Source organism: Felis catus, chromosome B1 (assembly GCF_018350175.1).
Source record: "Felis catus isolate Fca126 chromosome B1, F.catus_Fca126_mat1.0, whole genome shotgun sequence".
NCBI lineage: Eukaryota > Metazoa > Chordata > Mammalia > Carnivora > Felidae > Felis > Felis catus.
Genome location: NC_058371.1, coordinates 37563708 through 37580939, shown reverse-complemented (window position 1 = coordinate 37580939; position 17232 = coordinate 37563708). Strand labels below are relative to the sequence as shown.

The 17232-nt window shown below is 43.6% G+C and overlaps 1 protein-coding gene across 3 annotated transcripts in view; it reads right to left on the bottom strand.

The window, feature by feature from the left end:
- Positions 1–5205, bottom strand: part of LZTS1 (leucine zipper tumor suppressor 1) — a 49762-nt gene extending 44557 nt beyond the window's left edge. For 2 of the 3 annotated variants that reach the window (XM_045055429.1, XM_003984723.5), the window contains exon 1: positions 4974–5204. The gene's annotated coding sequence lies outside the window, so the exon portion shown is untranslated. Of the gene's footprint in view, positions 1–4973 lie in introns of all 3 variants that reach the window. The other variant, XM_006930658.4, reaches the window with a different exon arrangement.
- Positions 5206–17232: the final 12027 nt, after the last annotated feature.

The window sequence follows — 17232 nt, the reverse complement described above, 5'->3', positions numbered from 1 at the left end:
GGGTGTGTGTGTGTGTGTGTGTGTGTGTGTGTGTGTGTGTGTGTGTCTGCCTGCTAGCAGTCATCCTTAAGGCAGTTATCTTCTCCCACAGTGATTAACTGACTTGGAAGCAATTCTGTGGGTGATCTGTATAGGGCAGCTCCTTATTGCCTTTGTTCCAGGTACTGGACAAAACCCACATCACATCTGTTTAGACACCAATTTGGCCTGTCACTTAATAAGAAAAATCACCACTCTACTGGATTGATTAGAACAATTAGTTTTAGCTGATAGCTAACACATATACACCCTCACATTCTGTCTGCCATCAGGCCTAATGATAGGGTGGTAATAGCCTTGGACTGGGGGTCAGGAAAACTGAGTTCAAATCCCAGCATTCCACTTAAAATTTTGGGTGAGCTCCTTCACCTCTGATCAGCTCATTGAGTTTTCCCATATGTCCAACTGTGGAAGATATCTTCTTACAGGGTTGATGATAATGATACTAATAACACCATCACCAGCAACATTAATATCCCTTTTCAAGTGGACAGTCCTGTACAAATAAAAAGAGCTGTTAAAATTATTATTATAGGAAGCCTAGGGATGATGATAGGCCGTCAAGTAGAAGTTGATGTCTGTCAGGAAGCAACAGAGTAACAGAAGCAGGATGGAGATTGCAGACACAGGGACAGCTTTGCCAAACGGCAGTTAGCCTGAAGCTCAATGCGGCCATGCTTGATTTTTGACACATCCCCACCCACTTCTCTAAATCCTTGGAGAAGGGGATCCAAAGTGATTCTGCACACTCATTTTGCTGAAGGCAGTTGTTAGAGATGAGTTACCTCATATCTTTCATTTCCCAGCTCTGTCTGCTCTCAGTGTCTTCCTGAGTTGCATGGAAGGAGGAAACAGGCTCCCACCAGGATTCCCCTTGGGAATAAAAGCTCCATCTCCTCAGGTCTCAGCTTGCATCTTGAAACTATAACCTTGCTGCTGCTATGTCTGCTCTTTTTACACATTCCTGAAGCTCAACTTCAAGGTTTAGTTCATGACCACCTCTTCCCTGGTGTCTTCGAGATCACCTCCCTCATACTGTGCAGCTGCCATGTTCAAAGTTAGTACAATCCAATTTTCAATGTACTTGTCATTGATTCATGTGTTCTGGTTCTTCTTTTCAATTTTCATCACAGTTTTTATTCTCAAGGCATTATTGAAACATTTCTTAAAATCCCCCAACTCCGTGGTACCTTGCATGGATAAAATCTTTAATAAATAGTGAAATGCAGTTTTAGGAAAACTAAAATAATCTGAGACCTCTGAGAAGGCATGTGGCAACCTTTGAGAAATAATAGGGTTGTGTAAAGGGTATGGGAAGGGAGTCACCAGACTGTAATCATGTGACCTTGGACAAATCATGACCAGATTACTTCCCCAAACATGGTAGCAATTCACACTCCCAACAGCAGCTTATGAGTGTCTATTTTAGATCGGTGGTTTTCAAACTGTAGCAGCATAAAGATCTATTCAAAAGCTACCTCTGAGTCCTACCAGTTAAATTACCTAAAGATTCCCCAGACAGCTAGATACTACTTTGTTGGCAAACCCCTAGAAACACCCCATCATTGCCCTGGAACCACTGCCCTCTTGGGGTTCCAAATGCACAATTTTAAAACCTCAATTCTAGACCCTAGCAACTCCCGCTTATATATATTTGTGGGTTGACTGAACCTGACATAGAGTGCCTATGTTGGAAGGGTGGCTGGGAGCTAGATTTTCCTTAGGTTTCCAAACTGGAGTCAGGAACTGAGATGGAGGAGCCCTGTCTAGGCAGCGGCCCTGAAGGAGGTGACCCAATAATAAAGCAGAGGCCACACCAACGAAGTGTGTTCATGCAGTAACCTGCTATTGGGAAAATGCTCCCTGCCAATGGTCTCTGACAGTTCTTTTCCTTCCCATTACTTTATTAAACAAGCATTTATTAAGGGCCTAATCAAAGTAGCCACAAACTATACTCTGAGCTAGGCATTCACGACACTATCTCTGCCTCTAAGAACTTAGCAGGCTCTTCAGGACCAGTGAGTAAATGCCAGGATAGCATGGAAGAACTCAGAGGAAGCCATGTGACCCAGAGAAACTCAGGGAAAGGAGAGGGGAAGTTTTCTTGAAGGTGCTGATTCTCATGGTTAAAACCAGAATTGCAAGTGGGAGCTTGTTAGGTGGAGGTAGAGGGAGAGGGACAGGGCAAGGATATTTTGCAGAGAGGAAACATGTATTTCTATTTTTAAAGCAGAAGAATATGGAAAGAGCCAGGGCAGGGGTGCCTGAGTGGCTCAGTTGGTTAAGCGTCTGACTGAGGCTCAGGTCATGATCTTGTGGTCTGTGAGTTCAAGCCCCATGTCATGCTCTGTGCTGACAGCTCAGACCCTAGAGCCTGCTTCAGATTCTGTATCTCCCTTTCTCTCTGCCCCTTCCCCACTCATGCTCTCTGTCTCAAAAATAAACAAACATTAAAAAAAAAATTAAAAAAAAAAATAGCCCGGGCTGAGCTGAGCAGAGTTCAATTCCTTGCTCCTCCATTTTCTACCCTAGCTATGTTATTAATTTCCTGGTCTAATAATCATACACCCTGCAGGGCTGTGCTGAGGATTAAATGAGATAATGCATAACAAGTACTGTGTACATAGTATACTCAGTGAATGTTAACTATTGCCCATTACACCGACTATAAGCTGGTTAACCATAGGTTTGCCTTCATTACCTTATTCATCTTCGTAGCCTCACTGCCTGGCCCAAAGCCTTGCATTTTGTAGGTATCCAATGAATATTTATTAAGTGAATGCTGAATAAGTACAAAGGCATATAAATAAATTTTCAGGATTAGAAAGCCATTTTTTATATGGCTGGAGCCCATCTACCTCTTTGTCCAGACAGACAGACATAGGCAAACACATGGCTTCTCAAGACTGCATGGCAAATCTTTCCCTCACATACTCCCAAAGCATTGGGTCTCCCAAAACACACCTTTGACAGCAACTATTTCACACACATCTACTGTGGCACACACAGACAGGAGGCTCCTCCTGCAGACACAAATGCACACGCTGGATTGTTAAAGCAGGTTTTACTTCATGAAGTGCACAGAGGCTGCCATAAATGTTAAATAACAACCATCTCAAACGTCCCATCCTCCTTCTTGCTCTCACATAGACACTTTTGAGAGACAACCTTTTTGTCTCCACCTGGGTTTTTTCTCACCTCATGAAGAGTGAATGTCCACACTCACATCTTCTCAGCTGAGAGTTTATCCTTTGACTTCCTAACTTTGCTCCCATTAGCAGTGGACCTCAGGGAAATCCCTGCCCCTCTCATGCCTCAGTTTCTTCACTGGTAAAACACAGAGAATTAACAATGCTTCATGCCAACCTGGTAGTTACATTGTGAGGATAAAGGAGATAACAAATGAGATAACGTCTGTGATGTGCAGAAAGCACCTCAGAAGAAAGGCACTGGATAAATATAAGGTGTAAATGCCACACCTGATTAGTGTGTGTGCCTCTGCCCACAGATTTCCACCCACACACTCTGCTCTTCTCCACCCTTGAACACAAACACCCTTCCTGCCTGTAAATGCAGTCTCAAATACCCATTTTCATGTATGTGCAAATATATACACACTTTCAACACCTGTATTTTCTGCAGAATGCCCACAAAAATTATTTTTGAACTTAGAGGAAGCTCAGGTTACAAACTCTAGCTCCTACCTACAGAATCACTTCAAGGGTACCTGGCGCTGGAAGAATTGCCAAGCAGACGGCTCACCTCTCTGTGGCTGGGCTGCTCAGCTCCCATGACTGCAATTAGGCTGCACTACCAGCAGAGCAGGAGACCCTTTATCTGGTACAGCTCTTGCCAAGAGCTCTCCAGAACTCAATGCCTCCACACTAGTTTGCCAGCATCCAAGACCCAAGATCAGGGCTGATGGTTGCAGGAGGGTGTGGATGGAATGGGAGAGGAGGGACCCAGGAACTTTAGATGCTTAGATCCCTAACACTCTTTGTTCCTGGGGAACTGAGTGCTCTGAAGCTAACAAGTCTCAAGCACTTTCCTAGGCCTGACATACTTGTGGGTGAGAAGAACACTCATTTTCTCCACAGTTTACTCCTTTCCACTTGGAGCACGAAGGAGAAAGCTCACCTGGCTTGTGGTGTTTTGGTGCCTGTTGCTGCTGAGTTGTATGCTCTGAAAGATGGAGTTAAGTATGTTGAAGGGTGTGATGGGGGGTGTAGGGAGTGGGGGGCTGGTTGCCTATGGTGGGTGAAAAAAAGAAGTGAATGTAGTGTGTGTGGGTGTGGAACTGTGCGTGTGTTAATTTGGCTAAATGGCAACTCGAGGACTGATCCTGGTGACCCACAACTCCAGGGTGCCACTTACCTTCATTCATTAATCCCCTCTCTACCCACCTCAGCCCCTGTGACATATCCCTTCAGTGAAACATTACAGACCTAACTGTATCGCATCCCTGCCACCCTGTGAGTGCAGACACAGCCCATCTCCATAGTTCCAGAAGTCAAAGTGCAGTGACCGGACCCCAGCTGTCAGACCCTCTGTCTAGGACCTGGCCCCCTCAGGGCTCACGCACACTCCCCTTTTCTTCATCTCAGACATCACTTAATATCCATCAAGATCAGATTCGGGGCTTGGAGTAGATAAAACCAGTCTCCGGGAGACCGAGACAAAGACAGAGGACAGACGCAGCATCCTTTTCTCCAGACTGGGACCAGAACAGCAGCACCCACCCCGGCAGAGGGAGAGACCCTGACAGTTACATGCAGAGACAAAGACACCTAGACAGAATCTGACATAGACAAAGACCGACGGACGCACGGACGCACTGGCACGCCGTGAGGAGTGCAGTTTCCCTGGGAGCCCTGATGCGGGTGCCGCGGCTGCAGACACTTCTCAGGAGCGACCCCTCGTCTACCGCACCTTACCTGCCCCCTTGAGCCTCGGACTGACTTGAGAATTTTTTTTCAGTGTGTTTCGCAGTGTGTTCCCGGTTGTCTTAGCAGAGCTGCCGGCCGAGCGGGTCCCGCGGCGCCGCCACAACTCGCGGCTCTGGCTAGCTGGACCAGGCGGGCAGAGAAAGTTTCGGCCTCCCCGCGCGTCCGCCGCCCGCCAGCTCTCCGCGCGCCGGCCACCGCGCGGGGTCCCGGAGCCGAAGGCGGGGCGGGGCGGGGCGGAGCGGAGTGGGGCGGGGCCAGCGCCAGCACCGCTCATTGGCTGGGGCGGGGCCTGCAGCCTCTCACTTGCGGCTCGGCGGCCTTTGTTCACCGCTGACAGCTGGGGCTGCTCTAGACCTCTGGGCTCCTTGGCGTCCGCCGTCCGCCGTCCCCCATCTCTCAGCTCTCACTTCCAGCAGACCCCGCCGGGCGGCCCTGAGTCTTTCTCTCCACCCACCCCTCCACCCCGCCCTTCCCTTTCTCCTACTGTTCTATCTTGTTCTTGTCCCTTCATTTTTTTTTCCTTTTATTATGTGCACTCCGTTCTTATTCCTTCCGGTTTCCTTTATCCATTCCTTCGCTTTCTCCTTTTTCCCGTATTCCTCTCCTTCTTTATCACCCCTTCTAGTTACTCGCCAGTTTCCTTTCCCCAGCACGGTCTCCCTACAGCAACCCCCAAATCCCGCAAAAAGGTTGGATTTCTAGGTTCAAAGAGGGACCCGCAGCCTTGGTGAAGGGCAGTGCTTCACCCTGCTAGGACTATAGACTGGAGGCCGGAGCACTGGCACTCCCACTCCTAAGACATTTCAAAGGCAAACTTTTTCAGCTTCCTCGCGGGGACTCGGTTTCAAGCGATAGCTGAGGCCTATTTCAAGTTTATAGCTTTAATTCTCACCCAGTGCATTTTTAACGCTATCATTTTCTCTACCACTCCCACTTTTAACTTCTAGCAATTGAGCTAGGAAGGAAACCCAATTTACAAGCTTTGGTAGGACAAAAGACCAGTTAAATGGGGTGCTGGGTGTGGCATGAAGCTCTGATCCTGAGAGTTCACCCAGGCTAATCCGCTAAAACCACGAATAGCTCTACCCAGGGAATGCCATCTTCAGCCAAAAGAGGTGTGTATGTGTGGAGGAGGGAAGATGGAGATGGCTAATCTCTGATTATAAGTAGAGTGGGGGAAGACAGCCCCAACAGAAGCAACATCATTTTGTTTCAGCCACCCCACTGCTCAAAACTTTGTAAGAGACCCTTACTACTTCCAGATCTTGACTCTGAAAACCCCTACTTTCAATCCCAGGCTTCCTGGAAGGCAATACAACATAGAGTTTAAAAGCACAGATAGGCTCTGCTAATTGTCTTCTCTGCATCCCTGAGCTAGAGCATTAACTTCCTTATATCTCAGTTTTTTTGTTTTTGTTTTTGTTTTTTGCGTTTGTGAAATGGGGGTAACAATTCCTGGAATGTAAACTTTCTGAGGGCAGGGACTTGTTCTCTTTTGTTCTGTTGGTCTGCTCTGTTTACAGATGTATCCTCAATACCTAAAACTTGGGTAGCATATAGTAGTCATTCAATAACTGCTTGTAAATGAACCAATTCCTAGTTCATAGGTTTGCTATGAGGACTAAATAAGAATCCTTGGCATGTGATAAGTACATACACATGGTAGCTATTACAAATAACATTACAACTTTTTTGAATCAACTCCAAAGGCTATTCAGCCTTCTCTAAACATCACCTCTTCTTTTTCACCTCTGTGTATACTTGTCACTCAGTTTGAGAAGTCTTTCTCTACCTGTCAGAATTTGAGACCTAAAACACAATCCTTATTTACCCCTTCTTCCATCATCTCAGTCAAAATGACAGTTCCTTTCTCTAAAGCTCCATGCCTCTTGTGTCCCATTCATTGACACAGCATATGTAAGCTTGCTTGCATGGCGACTGTTACTGCAGGTCTGTCTTTCTCTAGACCATGAACTATGTGGAGTCAGGGACTTGGTGTGCTCCCTCACAGGTGGGAGTTTCTCAGAAACATTTGCTGAGTGGTTTAATATAGACCAAACATCTCAGCACTTAAGAAAAAAAAGGTATAGGGGCGCCTGGGTGGCGCAGTCGGCTAAGCGTCCGACTTCAGCCAGGTCACGATCTCGCGGTCTGTGAGTTCGAGCCCCGCGTCAGGCTCTGGGCTGATGGCTCAGAGCCTGGAGCCTGTTTCCGATTCTGTGTCTCCCTCTCTCTCTGCCCCTCCCCTGTTCATGCTCTGTCTCTCTCTGTCCCAAAAATAAATAAACGTTGAAAAAAATTTTTTTTTTTAAAAAAAGGTATTATCTTGGAAGGTAGAATAAGGGGTCAGGTTGGCTTCAGACTTCAGTCAAACTAATTTTTGTGTTTTTAGATGTGAAATTCCATGGAAGGGGAAAAAAGTCCTGGAAGTCTGTTCCTCATTCTGGCCCTACAGTTACTACTTAAATGCTCTTGGATAAGCCACACCCTTGACTAGTCCTCAGTTTCTTCATCTGTAGTAGTTTGAATGAGACTCTTTAAGGGCATTCATCCAGCACTGACATAGTGTGACTCTCTGATAGAGACCTTCTAGGGAGAATATAAAGCATGATGTGTAGCGCTCTTATAATGACTGAGTTAGGCAAAGGGTATGGGCAGTGTGTTGGTGTGTTGGTAGAACCAGGATACAGTATGAAATAACAGAAATGCCCTGTGCAAGGGATGCTTCAAAGATAGAATGGGGTGCATTGAAAGTAGGGGTGGAAGTAAGGAAACAGAATAAGGGGAGGAGAGCTGCCATGGTACTGTGTGTGTGTGTGTGTGTGTGTGTGTGTGTGTGTGTGTGTTTTCCTAAAAGCCTCAGGAATGTGGTCTCCAGAAGCAGAAAGCCATAATTAGCTCCCTGATTCAGCTGTTGGGTATGGTAACACACTGACTCGCTGTGTCTGCCCCTGACGCCCCTGTTGGGATTCTCGATGTGGCTCCTCTTCCTTTTTCTGGTGAAGGGGCACTGCCCTAACTGGGCCCCAGGTGTCCCATCTGGACCTCTGTATCCTTCAGGCTCTCCTTTGCCTGAGCTTAGTCTGGAAAGATGGGTCACAAAGCATTTTTTTGTAAAAAATTCCCTACCCTCCTCATCTGTTCACCACCTAAGATTCAAGTAGTTTGCCATTCTGGCTTCTATCTTTAGGATCTCAGACTAATTACATAGGACCAGGCCCATGGACCAGTTAATCTAACAGCCTCTCTGGACTAGATACACCTCTGCCTTTCTCAATGTACTTTCACCTATTACAACTTAAATAATTGTCCATCTTGTCTGTGTGTTCTTCTGTAAACTTCTCATTCAAAAGACTATATCCTTCTTGTTCAACATTGAATACCCAGTACATTGTTGGTATACAGAAAGCACTCACAAATATTTGAATGAGGTCTATAGAGGGGGGAAAGATGATATTTTAGAAAGAGAAATGGACTCAAATACAAAAGAATCACATCTACTCCCACTTCTTCACATTTGTGGTCTTTTTAAAACCTTTCTGAGACTCTGTTTTGCTCATTGGTAAAATGGGCTTATTAACATTATCTTCACCTGTCTTGTGGCAATGATGCAAAAATGAAAAGAATTAATGAAGTTGAAGGTGGTAAGAAAAGAAAAACATGTAAAATAGTTGTTTAATATTACTTCAAGTCTAAAACTCCAGATACTTGTGTTAGACAGTAAGAAAAGCTGACTATAGGGGCGCCTGGTAGGCTCAGTGGGTGGAGCATGTGACTCTTGATCTCAGGGTTGTGAGTTTAAGCCCTATGTTAGGTGTGGAGATTACTTTAAAAAAATAAAAATCTTAAAAAAAAAGAGCTGACTATATTTAACTGAGGTTGGGTAATCTCCAAAAGTAGATGAGAAAATACAGTGCTAGATCACTGAGTCACTACTGCATCTATATCCAAGCTACCCAGGAAAGTACAGGAAGGCTGATTTTTCTGAAACCAGGTCAATCCAATGCCTCTTGACCTGGACGGATGCCCCACCAGTGTCCTGTCTCCCTCCATGATTGGGGGGTGGGGGAAACAGTTCCCTGGAATTTTCCAGATGTTTAGTTCTTGTAACCAGAATTTACATTCCTTCCCTGTTTGTCCCTGGACACCTTGTACCTCTTATCCCTGAACTTTAGTAAACTCTTATTTGCATTGGGAGGAACATCTCTTCCTTGACTTCTCTGGGTGTTATGAAGACAAATAGGATAAAATGCGAGTAATGCTTTTCCTTTCCTAGAAAGTACTAAATGACTCCAAGAAATTGTTAATCATTATCATCAGGACGATTATCATGTAGAACTTCATTCTGAGTACTTAATCTGTATTCAGGAGACCAGGGAAGCTGTAGAGGGAACAAACACCTTTAGGAGCCCTAGGGAGAACATGCTGATGTTAGAATTCCTATCAAATGAAGACTTACTTACACTTGCATGCCCAAGTTATCTCAAGAAGTTTGTCCATCCGACTCTTTCATTTTCAATGAAAACTGAGTCAAAGAGCAAGGTGAGAAATTGACCCAGCTTTATTGGAGCTGGGACCCCAAGGTATTGAGGCATGTATCCTATTGCTGCCTCAGAAGCCTTGTAACTGATACAGTGCCTGAATGTGGTTTGGTTTGGTTAGTGGAGACCAAAGGCAGGCAGCCTTCCCCTGAGCAGAAAGTAGTGAAACAGCCACATTAGCTAATGCAAAACCAGGGCTCAAATGGCACTAACTGGCTTCTAGTGTAAATAGGCTTTGTTCATCCATCAGCTGACAAGGCTCATGTGATAATCCTTTAGCAAACCCTTCAATGTAAATACAGGGTTGAACTAGATTACAGAGAAATAAGGAGGAAGTATTATGATTTGACATGTCCTGCCTCACCTCAAATACCATTTTCAGTGGGGTACAATAGGCTATTTCTAATTCTGGTCTGGCATATCACCTGTTTTGGAATCTATCTCTTCTGTGGTTTTGACTAGTTTGTCTCAAACTGTGAATCAGGAGGATGTTTCCATCATAAGTAACAAAAAGCCTAAATCAAACTGGCCTAAACAATAGGTAACAAAAATCTCATGAATTAATACATTAAGAGATTAGCTTCCAAATTAGTTCATACCTTGGCTTCACAGTGTCATCATAGGTGAGGTCTTTGCATCTCTCTGTTCTGCCATTCTTGGAGTATGGGCTTTGCCCTCAGGATGTTTGCTTCATGACTTTGGTTGGATATGCCAGTCTAGTGGTCATACCCAGAACCAGTGATGGGCTGAGAAATAAAGGACCTTTTTTTTTTTTTCCTGCATCTCTTTCTTAAGATCAAGAAAACCTTTCCTGGAAGGCTCTCAGCTGACACCGGATAGGATTGGAGACACCATCTAGCAACCATTGGCATACTCAAGGAGAATACCATAATTGACTTTGACCAATTGGTTGGGGTGGAATATATACTGGGACATACCTGTACATTTCACCTTTGTATACAAGGGGAAGAGGAAGCCATGGAGAAAAACAGTCATTGCTTGCCTATGATGTATCTCATCTTTGCTGGACATTTTATCTACAGCGTCTTACTTAAAAATCACAGAAATCACCATCTCTGTTTTCCAAATGAGTAAATTAAATAATGTACGCCAAATCCCACCACTAGTAAGTGAAGGAAAAAAGACTGGAATGCAAGTTCATCAAAAGCTTCTCCTCTCTCTATTGTTCCAGGCTATCTCTTCCAGTTGACTTCCAGGTTGACCCTTCTCAGCTCTACCCAAGACTGGAGACCCCCGAAATGAATTGAAGTCTTCCAGGAACTACTATAAGCACAAGAGATAAAATAGCTTTCTAGTATCTCCAACACCTCCCTGTATGCCCCCTTCCTTACCTATTCACCTTGATTTCTCCCTCTTCCTCAGCATGTATGTCTCCTTGGTTCTATACTGCTCCCCACCTTCATCAAAGCCACATTCATCTCTTTTCCCTTGCTTTCCTTCAAACCATAATAGAAGTTTTTCAAGGCCCTCCCAAGCCCTCACTTAGTCCTCCTGGGTCCCCTACCCCCAATTCACTGAAGCCTATCAAATAGCCCACCTATGTCCTGCTATTCTTTCATTTATTGTGCATTTTGTAACTCATATTCTATTATTTCAGGTGAATGCATCTTGTTTTCCTGGTAGATGTTTAAGTGCTCAGCCCAATGCCTGGCACATGATAGGCACTCAGCAAATATTTAATGACTAAATGAGGGCAGGGACCACCTCTTATTTTTCTATATCCCTAATAATACTTAGCCTGCCAATGAGCATATGGGTGGTGACTAACAGACTAATTGACCTTGGGCTAATTTCTCCCTAGGGCTGAGGATCCACATGCAGATGAAGAAGTTGACATGACCTTTGTCAGTTCTGAGGGAGGTCTTTGGCAAATGGACCCTGTCAGGCTCACATTTACTCATATCCCTGAACTCTTTTAAACAAACAGAGCATATGAGAGCATGGCTTCTGGGAAATCATTTAGATCCCTTATGGGGAATGCTGGCATGATCATTTCCTTCCCCCAAGAGGGAGGGGGTGGAGGGGATAACAGAGGCTTTTTAGACCCTGTGTGCTGAAATTTAATTCACACACTTACTCAGTCATTTCTCAGGAAGCTGCTGGGATTGGGGGGGGGGTCCCAGACGGAAAGGCTGATGTTGTACCTTAAGAGTTGGTAGGATCAGACACTGGTCTTCTGGGATGAGAAGCTACTGCTGGCCTGCCTGGCTTTTTCATTGAAATCTCCAGGTCACCGCACCTCTCAACAAGCATTGTGATTCTCCCCTTAGGTCTTCTGGGGTTAACCTCACTCCCTATACTTTATATGTGAACCTCTCTAGATGTTGACCATACATTTTGCTTTATTCCCAGACTGACTGCAGTCACCATGAGAAGGCTTCAATCTTATTGCCTGCAAAAAATAGAGGAGCTACGGAAAGGGACAGAGGAGTAGAGGTGGTGGGTAGCTGTACCGGGTATTCTCTCAGGTTACTTTCAGCATTCTCTGACTCTTTTTAGCTAAGTTTGCTAGAAACAAAAAAGAAGGATTGTTGCAGCAGCCAGGTGAGCATTCCATCCAGAAGAGGCTTTTAGTAAACTTTGAGAAGTTTGTTTTCATGATACAATCAAGGCAAAATGTCAAATAGCATCAGTTTGCTGGAGGTTTCCTAGTACTAGTACCTATCTCACAGTGCTTAGCACCACACCTGTCATACAGAAACCCCTTTAATTATTTTCTTTGATACCTCTCCTCCCCCTGTCCGAAACCCAGCTGGGAAACTTTGGCCAAGTCTCCTGCCCATACCCTCGGTTTCTGGCACTTTCGAGTGGTATTGACGGTGTAATTCCACAGGGAGGGACACACACACACACACACACACACACACACACACACAAATATAAAGCAGATTAAAATATGTTTACTAAAATTCTTGGGGATACTGTGATTGCTATACAATGGAGCATGTCACACTAAGCTGAAACCAATAGGTTTATATTGTTTCCTTCCTAGCTCCACTGCCCACCTCCTTTCCTAAAATCTTTGAATTTTATCAAAGAATATAGTCTAATGAATGAGGCAAGAGTGAACTCTATGGCACTAGCATGGGGAGAGGAGTCACCTGGGAGGGCAATGGGACTTCATCTTGTCCTTGAGATCCCAAAATTGGGTTCCCAGCAGAGCTAGGATGCTAAGAACAAAAGAACTAACTTAAAGTTAAGGGGGAGGCAGCCAGGGGACCCTGTCCAAAATGGCAGCTTGAGAGGAAGTAGCTGACTGCCTGTTCTGGAACCTCTCAGAGCAGTGTTTACCATGTTCTCTCTCATTAATCCTATTTAAAGCTGAGAGGGGAGGCGGGGAGTCCTGTTTCAACTTGCAGTGGTTAGGTTCCCTGCTGCCACTGCTGCAGGGCTAAGCCTAGTGCTGGGAGGGGGAAGGGGTTTTCTGGAGCCACCTCTGCTGGCTCGAAGCTTCTCAGAAGAGCTTCTCAGAATCCCTCTACCATTAGACCTGATTTTACTGGCCTGCCATGGCCCTAATCTGTGTTGAGGAAGAGGATGCTTGGTGAGAAGGCAGGAGGTATGCACTGACAGGGTGGCTGGTTGGCTATTCTGGTAATGAAGGGGTGTTGGAGAAAGGTGAGGAACTCTCCATTGAGGTGCAGGTGGGAGAGGGAGAAACAAAAAGGAAGGGGCTCTTGTGCAAGAGTGCTTTCTGAGAAAGTGCCTCTCCCTCTGGGCATGGGAGGTCTCTAGCTGGCTTAAAAACACATTCTCTCTTTGGGGTGCTCATAAAAAAGCCAGATCTAGGGAAAAAGGGCCTTCCTGGCCTTGAAGAGGTGATGTGTCAGTGAACCTACCATTAATAATGTAGGGTCAGCTTTTTACAAGGGAGAATAGTGGACAGTGTTTACCTCTATAGTATTATTTCTGGGAGACCAAAAGAGACTTTTTTTTCCCAAATATATTCCTGTGAGAGTCAATACTTGAGATTCATTTACACTGAGACAAAATCCTCTAGTATTATCCAAAGATTAGAGTTCATGGGTAGCTCTGATGTTTACTAGCTACATGACCATGAATGTCATTTAATCTCAGCTGATTATCTGTAAAGTGCACAGAATACCCCCCACATCTATCATATATATCTAACTCAGTTGTCACCAAGGCCAAATCAGGTGACAATATAAAAATGCTTTTAAACCTCAAGTCACTATATATACATGGCAGTTGTATTCCTTTCACTCAGGGTACCTGCCACCCATGCAGACTTTAGGCCCCCAGTATATGTTTCCCAATAAGCTCTAAGAGCCAGACACTGAAATTTTGTAACAAAGACAAGCTTTCTCTCTTAGTTATTTCTTCTTGTTCTGAAGACCCTTTCTTAGCCTGGGCTTCTTTCAGTTTGCCTGAAAAGATACCATGATGAAGGTCAGAGCCTTTCCTGGCAAGACTGGCCAGCAGTTGAAAGATATGCTTGCCATATCATAAAAGTGAATTGGAAGTAGAATTAACCCATGGGAAAGACAGAAGCATCTAATATCTAATGGTGTCTAAAGACTTAGTAGTAAGAGTAATGTGCCAACAGGAAGCCAAATTTGTAAGCTCATGTGCAGCACCAGCCACGTGACTTTATAAAAGAACTTAATTATTTTCTATCTTAGTTTTTTCCTCTCAGTAAAATGGAGATAATAAAATTTGTGTTTCCTTTTGGATTGCATGAAGGTGATGGGGGATTGTGAAGGAAAGGCTGCAAATGTGAGGTAGTTTAGACTCCTGGGGTTGTCAGGCATCCTTGATAAATGCCCATTTGGCAGTGCTCTTGCTATCTTGAAGCACAGCCAACTTCACTATGATTTGCATTAAACTCCCACAATACTAGACACCATCATTATTGCCTTGAAAACAGTAAAGCAGTAGGGTAGAATATGCTATTTTAGGACTTAAAACTGAAAAGCAAAAAGAAAAAGAAAAGAAAAGAAAATCAATGTGAGAATAAAGAGATAATTTAACAGAATTATACTCATGAGGAAAGGGAAGACATTATATATTAACTTCTAGTCAAGTGGAACTTGACATTTACATAGCAAGAGAAATCTCCACAGCTAAAATACAAGTTAACAGCCCTATTATCCCCAGGCAGAGAAAGAGAAAGAGAGATGCAAACTATGTCTAAGATGTCTAGGGGGATTTGAGGAAGAACAGTCTTGCTTTAGGTTGACAGAATCTTGGCCTGGTCATCAGAAGATATGGTCCTTCAGGATTTCCTTTTCTTCCTCCAGAGTAGAGACTTAATATATTTGTACATACTTTATATTTTTGAAGTACAAACATCATCTCATTTGATCTTTGCCAATCTTTTAATGTAGGAAAAACAGAAACTATTACCCCCATTTAACAATTGAGAAAACTGAGGCTCAGTAAAATTAAGTTGTATAATTAACAAACTACAGAATAAAACAGAAGCCATTTCTTTCTTTGGTTCACATTCTTGACATCCAAGCTGAAAAACTCACCCTGTAATATGAATTTTGTAGAATTTGATGGGGATAAGTTATCCTATCCTACATCTCACCCAGAGCAAGAATCCTAACTACAACACACAAAACAAGTAGTTAGCCAGTTCTGCTTGTTGATTTATATTAACAGAGAAGTCACAAACCATTTTATTTTTGATAAACCATTCTATCTTCGATATCTGTAAATGTTGGGGAGTTTTGTGAAATTAAAATAAAAATTTCTCTGTCAGTAATATCTATCTACCATTGAATTATTCATTAAATGTTGAAGCTTGAGCAGAGTTTAGAAATGATGAAATTATGGCTTTGGTCTAAGTAACAAATCTACCATGAGTTGGGGAATGAGCTCTGGCTCTGACTGCCAGTCTGGTTCTCTTATCCTCAGCACGATGCTAATTCTGATCGCTTGAGTCCTTAATAAGCCTTTCCCTCTTCCACATGAAAATCTTTCAGATATTTGAAAACCACAATCTAGTGTAAGGAGTCCACAATCTAGTGGAAAGGAGTTTCCTCCTTTCCAAATTTAATGTTCCCATTTTACTTTGCCATTACTCATATGATGTGATTTTTCTCATTTATTCAACAAATATTTCAAGATATTTCAATTATTTGAACCATACTCATCACTGTGCTAGGTGCTAGGAACAGAGCAGTGAACAAGATGGGTGTGTTGTCTTCTGAAGCTTAGAGTCTGGTAGGGACTATGGTCATTGAACAAATAAAATAAGATGTAGCAAGGTGCTACAGAAGGTACATGGATGTCTAGGAACTATTTTGGGGAGAACACCTAATCTGTGCTGCCACGAACCATCCTTGTTACTATGTGCCCACATGATGTCTAGTTAGGATCCTTATGAAGTGTGGGACCCTGAAGATGCCACATTAGTCCAAGTATTTGTTCAAGGCAGAGTGCAGCTATTCTCTCTCTTTCTTTTTCCCTCCCCCATCCACCCATTCTCTCTGTCAACACACTTTTAGTCTGTTAAAGCAAGGTAAGACTGAGTTTGCTTTTTACCAAATACACTGCATTGAGGTGTCCTCGAGTCTATATAACCTACTGTTCAGTCAGACCTGATTAATTTTTTAAATTGAAATGAAGCAACTCACAATTTACTTGTATTATGTTTCATTTTCTTGGTTTGGGTCCAGGATCCTAATTTGTAACAATCGCTTCTTATCTTTATTTCTATTAACAACGATATGTTTGCAAGAACTAGGAACTTATTCAGGTTATCTTAATTTATGAGAGTTTATTGTAAGGACAATAAAAGCCTTAGCACACCCCCAGTGAGGGCTCTGAGTAGGGAAGAGGAGGTAAACAAAGCAGCCCCTTAAAGGAGAACAGCGCTGGAAACCAATCTGCCACATAGGTGTTCTCATTTCTCTACCTCTTTTTCCTATTCTACTCTCTGTTCTTTTCCTTCCTATTTCTGCCTGTGGCTTCTTTTTATTCTTGATTTTTTCTTATTGTCTTTTCTTGTGTTTTTCCACTTTTACACTATTCTATCAACTGCATTTGCTGCTTTGGACACCCAGAAGATCTGATTAAGTCAGCCATCCTTCTCAAGAATCAAGTGTCCATATGGCCCTGGCTATTTGGATCAGGCTTGCTCCTTGATCTAATCATCTATAGGCAGGACTCTGGCACTGTGTGGGAACAAGCATACTTTTCTACACATAAGGAATGTCTCAGAAGAGGGATGTAGATATGCGAGCCCCAGACCACAGTCTCAAAGACACTAAAAGTGTCTGAGTGCTTCATAATTATCTCCTTACTTATACTGGGGTTTAAATCTCTAAAATATTTGCTTTCTGTTTTCTGAGTTTTATCCCTTTGTGTCTCAGTTTCAGACCTGGTAATATGGGTAATTTCACTTTTCCTCTTTACGTGTGTGGTGAGAACAAGACTCATAATCCCAATCACTTGTCACTTGAGGCAAAAGAGATTTAGTACTTTAAATGATGCCTCCTTTAACAGGTATGTCTTATGCATCAACAAAGATATTGTCTGAACTTATGGTAGAATTGGCAGGCATTCAGATTCTCTTCTTGTCACTGTGTCTGGCCTTTGAGGGACAACTAGGGAGGGAGACTGCTGGCTTTCTGAAGAGGTGGAGACATGTGCATCTATGGTCCCTGTGGTTAGCACTCTTTGGGAGAACTTTACAGTTTCTGCAAAACTTGAAG